The following is a 6,907-nucleotide window of genomic DNA, read 5'->3' on the forward strand; positions in this document are numbered from 1 at the left end:
TGAAATGCAAAATTATATGTATATATGATTTATTAATTATATAATTATATAATTTATGAATTATGGAACACTATGCAAAGTGTACTTGTGTTGACATAATCAGTAAGTTGCCAACTTTATGACATTTACAAAACAAATTATCTAATGTATTACCATAAAGTATAAGCAATGATGAAAAAAATCTTCAGTTCAGAGGCTGGCCTTAGTTTCCAGACACTGTGAGAAGAGTTGTGCAGACCTTATAAAAGTGTAATACAGGCTAGATGTAGCAAGAAAGGTGAGGCCAGAAAAGAAATAGATAGACTGGTGTTCTGACAATGGGACAGGGGGAGGGAATGGCAAAGCACAGAGATAAAACTCAAAGATTGAAACATGAAGGTCACATAGCACTGGGAAAATGAAATAACCAATGAAGTCACATGCATCCATATGTGAGGTGAGCTTGCTTTTTGCTTCTGTAACCTGCTTGTAAGGGGATATAAGGTGAGACCCCTTTATTCTTGGGGCTCAGGCTTTGGACACGAGTCTGCTGGGTTTGTGCTGGCACATGACTGCATCCTGCTGGACTCAGTAATTAGTCTGATGTTCAACATCTAATCAGAGGAGGAAAATGCCTAGGGGTCTATGGAATAATTAGAAAAATGTGGCTGTGAAGACAAAATAAGCCTATGGGAACTATTGACCTTTCTTGGTTGAATAAAATAGAGCATATTTGAGGATGAATCCAACACAGAATACAGAGTGAATAGGGATTAAGTTTCTGGTTATATTATTTGAAATCCTAAATCCATTTATTCCTGAAAAACTCACAAGCTGAGCTTCCTCCTTTACTGAGTCAATAAAACTCACTTTTCATGAAATTCCTCTCATTCAAATCTGAAATACAATTCTCTAACTAGTTGTAGTTACAAGATTGACCCTAGAATTCAGAATCACTTCAGGAGAAATGTCCTGATTCCTTCTTCCTGGCTCTGAGTTGGCCTCATTTTCAGGCGACAGTTAAGTGGCAGGAAAAACTGCTGACTAGCGGATGTTGAGACCAAGACAATGTGTGCAACTAACCTGGAATTGTAGATGACCCAGGCTTTGTGAAGCAGAATGGATCCCATTTCACCCAAAGCAAAGATGATGATGATGACCCAGGTGCCCTCATGAGAGCTCATGAGACCCATGGCCACACCGAGCTCAGTCTAGGCCTAATAGAAGATTCAAAATTAGAGTAGGCAGAGATCAAAGATCAGAAAATGTATGACATGCAACCTTCAATCCTTTCTCATCTTGTAAATTTCCCTTATTTAAACAACTTCAAATAGTTTATAACTGTGGGTATGGAATGGTTGAACATTTTAATTTTTAACAGTTCTATATTATTGTATAAAATGCATCAAATATGAGGGTTACTATAGAAATCGTAAGATGTATATTTGTAATTTCTAAGTTATCACCTTCATCCACTAGAGGCTTATCTTCTGTCAGTATCATGGAGTGTAAAACTTTACCTGTTGCATGCTCATTGTTGATTTTAGTCTCATCCTTTGTGAAATAAGGATAGTTTTACCTTTCTAAATGTCAAATTATCTAATTTTCATAAAGCAGAGAACTTGGAACAATTATAAGAAGCCCATACATTTACATATACATGGAATTATTGGAAATTAGTAAAATTTTATGAAAATTTAAGGAAACTCTACAAAGTAAAAAGCCTTTTTAAATAAATTTCTGTGTAAATACATTTCACAAACAATTGACATCTCTCTCACTCTTCCTCCCTAAATATCTGTAGGAGTAAATCTAATATCTAAAATATTAAATATTTACAGCCAAAACTGTTCAGGCTTTCTCATTTTGATGTTTCAGTTTAAATAATTTATATATAAATACTTTAGTCATGATAGATCAAATTTTCCTATGTATATATTATCGCAAGTCAAAAGAAACCTTTTTTATGCCACAACTCATGTTTTGCAGGAAGTCACTGTTCTCTTTGACAAATATTTTCTGAGCTTGTGAAATCGATATTACCCATTGTGCAAAATAAGAAGAGACCTCATATTTGATGTGGCAATGCCATGGCACAGTGGAAGGACACGCAATTCTGGAAACAGCAAGTCCGGATTGGAATTAAATTTCACACATTTCTTAGCTGTGTGAAATTAGGGAAGAAAGGACAACTGTTTGGTTGTCATGCCATCTTGTCATCACAGTGCTTCAATGAGTTTTAAATGAGATAATGCCCAAAAGAGGGTGCTGCAGAATATTTATCCCAACAAATGTGTTTTGTAAAACTAGTAACTTTCTTCTTCCACTAAAGGAGATGAAAGTCTTCTATCTTAGGAATGCTGCTTGTGGAAAGATGGTGCTGGTGGGTACTTTGAGGTCTGATCTGATGCCTGAATTTGTATTACTGAAGAAAAACAAAGTAAATAAAACTGAATAATATTTAGAAATGTGATTAAAGAAGATTTTCTTGAAATAAAATAGAATCATTAAAACAATGAGACATAACTTGGAAAAATGGTGAAATTTCAGAATAGGGAAAGAATCTTAGTGACCTTTATGATAATAATCAACTTACCATTAAAAATAAACTGATACAAGTTAATTTTGATTTTCTTAAAAAGCATTATTCAGGGTAGAAAGTGCATGAAGAGCCTTGCCATGTGTTCGCTGGGACAAGTGACTTCAGTGATCCCTGAGCATGGGCTGCTGTAGGTGGAAGAAGCTTCTGTTCTGCAGAACCTGAGCATCACTTGCAAGTCCCCTGCTGAAGAGACTGACAACCATATGCTGTTCATAAAGTCCATTCTTTCCTTTTTTTTTAACCCTCTCCATTTTTTGTATCTAATCTTTTTTTTTCTTGTTATATACAGTCTTTGTCTACAGCCATCACCTTAAGCATCTTCATTTGCCTATTGGCCATAGCTGTCTTAGCTCTCAGGTTATGTCCATTCTCCCTTCACAACTAGCTCCTCCTTCTTTTCTTCCTCCCCCAGCTCCCTTCTTTTCTCAGTCTGCCACATTACCTGCTTCAGGCTGTTCTCACTACCATTTCCATCGGTTTATGCATCTCTTCCATTCTTCTGACCTTCCATCTCTTCCTTTTCTTGTAGGGAAGTTCTGGCAGTTGGTGACAAACAGGATGTCTGGAAAGGTGTGGCACACCATAGACCTGAAAGCAATTCATCAAAAATCACATCAAGGTGTGATTACACAAGGCTGTGATCACCCCAAGGCTAAAATTAACAGTGGTGGTCACAGAGGTTTGAGGAAAATATCAAGGAAAGAGATAAGCAAACCGTGAGATGACTGGCAGTAGAACAGAAGGAGACACTCCAGTGACATATATTTGAGAAGATATTATGGGAATAAAGGGTGCTATTTGTGATGTTGAGATAATATTGGAATATTAAATAATTTTGAAATTATTTTTAGCCAAATGTCCTGGCCAATAATTTAATCTCTGCACTGGAAATGGTTGAATGTTAGGCTGAATCTTAGATAAATGATATTTTTCAAATCACAATTATCCACAATTTGGGGATATAAAGTATGCATGTAAATGTCCATTGGGATAAAATAATTGCCCTACAGCTGATGCAAATGTACATTGCTTTTTTGTTTTCCTTAAAAAACTAAAAGTAGATCATCCATAAGACCCAACAATCCCACTTCTAAGGATATACCCAAAAGAATGTGATGCAGGTTACTCCAGAGGCACTTGCACACCCATGTTTATTGCAGTGCTATTCACAATAGCCAAGCTTTGGAAACAGCTAAGATGCCCCACTACTGATGAATGGATTAAGAAAATGTGTTATTTATACACATTGGAATTTTACTTAGCCACAAAGAAGAATGAAATTTTGCCATTCTTAGCTAAATGGCTAGAACTAGAGAACATCATCTTAAGCAAACTTAGCCAGGCTCAGAAGGCCAAAAATCACATGTTCTCCCTCATGCGGATTATAGACCTAAAACAAATGCAGTAATATTATTGGACATGTGTCACAAACTAAGGAGAGAATGTGCATGGGATGGACAGAAAAAGGGAAGAAAAACAAAAACTTGAATGTGTTAGATGTGCTTACTGTATAGAAACAAATACAGTAATATTAAACTGGCAGAAGCCACTATGGGAAGGGGACTAGAAAGTAGTGAAGAAGTCTGGTAGAGATTAACCAATTGGGGTTGTAATGCACATATGGATGGAAACAACACAAAGAATCTCCCTGCATAGCTATCCTTATCTCAGATTAGCAAAAACACCATGTTTTTCTTATTATCTTTTATGTTTTTTCTTCAACAAAATTGGAGAACAAGATGGTGGAATAGGTTGTGGGAGGGGAAGCAGAGGGAGGAGGCCCAAATAATGTATACACAATTAAGCACATGTAAAAACAATAAAATGAAATTTAAAATAAAAAAATAAGCAAAAGTAAACTTCTAATCTGATTGTCTAAGGGTTAGCATCTTGCTGGAGCAACACAAAAGATAACTTGAATACATGTGAAATGCTGCTAGAATGAAAACCCTGGGTCCCACATGTTCTGGACAACAGAATAAGAATAGCATGTTTAATTTGGACAAAAATGCATTACAGTGGATGGAGAAGCAAACTTATGCAGCTTAAGTGACTCATTAAGTTGAAATCCTAGTAAATGTGCTAATAAAGTGTTTTCTTTCATTGTCCTCTGAGGCACAGAATCAAGTGGTGTTTTTGATGCATAAAAGATGTTAATGGCAAAATTTCACTCAATAGTGCTGATCAACAGAATCATCTCTGTTTGTAATATTGGTGGTATGACTCTGGATGAAAATGACATAAGATATTCCCTGGGCCACTTGGGCCAAACCAGGCATCTGAGAGTTAGGAGTCTTCTAAGAACTTAAAGGCCATAACTGAGGGAAGGTGCAGCCCTAGTACAGGGGGCATGGTGAGGCAAGGTCTACGAGCTGTTTAAATCTATCTACTTCTAGAGTGTTTTAGGTCTTTGCTCCTAGGACTCTGCCAATTAAACATGACATAGGAAGAGCAGGAATCCTGTGTTTTTTGCATATATCATAAAGGATCCAATGGAGAAATAATCTCCCAATTTAGGGGATTGGATCCAAGCTTGCTGCAAAGATGCCCTCTTGTTAATAGCCACCAAAGAGCCTTAGAAGTCAAAAGTTTCCTGCTGAAATTACTGAATTTGACTTTAAGGGCATAAGAATTATTACCCAGGAGAAAATTCTGCAAAATGGAATGTACTCTGGATAGCAGCAGGTCCAGCAGCAAGGACTGGTGCATCCTCAGAGTCCCACTGGATTGGATATGTGGGAAGGGGAGGCGGATGATGTCACATTGCACTGTCAGTGAAATGAACAAATTAATATGGGATGCTTTTGTTTACAAAGAATCAACTACAGTGAGACAGAACACATATGTCAGGAAGAGCAGGAAAAAAATAGTAGAATTAATCAGCTTGATTTTAAAATAGTGTTGCATCCTTTGGCTCTCTGAGCATCACCATGGTGGTAGGCTAGAACACCTTACAAAAGGTGACAAAAAGAGCCAAGAAGAAAATTGGTTGACCCATTTATAAGAAAGATTGATATGATGTGAAAGCACTGGCTATATTCAATATAAAGAATATTGGAAAGACACTCATCATGAGAACTCATGGACCCAAAATTGTCTGATGACCTAAAGAGTTGTGTGTTTCAAGTGAGCCTTCCTGATCTGAGAAATGATAAAGTTGCATTTAGACATTTCAGGCTAATTACTGAGTCTGATCAGGGTAAAAATTGCCTGACTAACTTCCACAGCATGGATCTTGCCTGTGACAAAATGTGTTTTTCCTTGTTCAAAAAATAGCAGACTGTGACTGAAGCTCATGTTGATGGTAAGACTACTGATGGTTGTTTGCTTCATCTCTTCTGTGTTGGTTTTACTAAAACACAGAACAATCAAATACACAAGACCTCTTACACTCAGAACCATCAGGTTTGCCAAATCCAGACTATGATGATGGAAATCATGACCCCAGCGGTCATGACTATTCCAGATAGCATTGGGAAATACCCAGAAAAGTCTTGCCAGTCTATTCATCCAGTTCAAGACATCTTCCCTAGAAAAGTAAAACTACTGAAGAGCCAAAGTTTGAATTGGGAAAACTCATGGAGCTTTGTGGTGAAGTAGCAGTTTTGGAAAATCTACAGGTGATAAGACAGGTGGTAAAGCTGAAGTTGCTGATGGATATAAAGCAAAGTTCAACAATCTGTCCATAACTCAGAATTTTAACAGTGGCAAATAAAACATCCTATTTGTGAAAAAAAAAAAAAAAATTGCTTTGGCAAATAGTGTAGGAAAATTAGAAAAGAAAAGCTTTGTGAAGTAGATATTTTAAGTTAATAAGTGAAAAAGGAAAGTATTTTTTTGGAAATTTCTGGAGAGCATATTCCCTTTTCCTGATGTCTGAGAAATAAAATTTCAAATTAATAAGAATTAATTTGACACACATTTTAATCTTTGGAGATTCCTTTCTTGTAACAACATTGCTTCTATGTTAGGCCAGTGTGTACCTCTGTGGCTAGCTGATGAGACCTTTCTGGGTAGAAACCAAACTGTGAACACATATGTGAAGGGCACAGAGTCCAAGAAGTGCTTTATCTATGAGTTTAATTCAGAAGTATTTTACTCATTGGGTTGGATTTTAACAACTGATCTTGTTAATACAAATTTGATAGAAGCCATGTTTTGAAAAAGCAACCTGATTTTTTGTATCTGACTGAACACCTTCTAAATCACTGTCATCAAATTTATATCATGCTTATGCTGATTGCATAGTACAAATCTTCCAAAACTCTCCTGGCTGTGTTTTAGGATAGAAAATTCTGGAACATCTTTGGTTTCAGTGTTGGAGAT

At 36.5% G+C, this 6,907-nt stretch overlaps 1 pseudogene; it reads left to right on the forward strand.

Annotated features, from left to right (window-relative positions):
* The window catches only part of LOC109702340 (small ribosomal subunit protein eS1 pseudogene), an 85,627-nt pseudogene extending 79,331 nt beyond the window's left edge, over positions 1-6,296 (forward strand).
* Positions 6,297-6,907: the final 611 nt, after the last annotated feature.

Source organism: Castor canadensis, chromosome 3 (assembly GCF_047511655.1).
Source record: "Castor canadensis chromosome 3, mCasCan1.hap1v2, whole genome shotgun sequence".
In the NCBI taxonomy this organism is placed as follows: domain Eukaryota; kingdom Metazoa; phylum Chordata; class Mammalia; order Rodentia; family Castoridae; genus Castor; species Castor canadensis.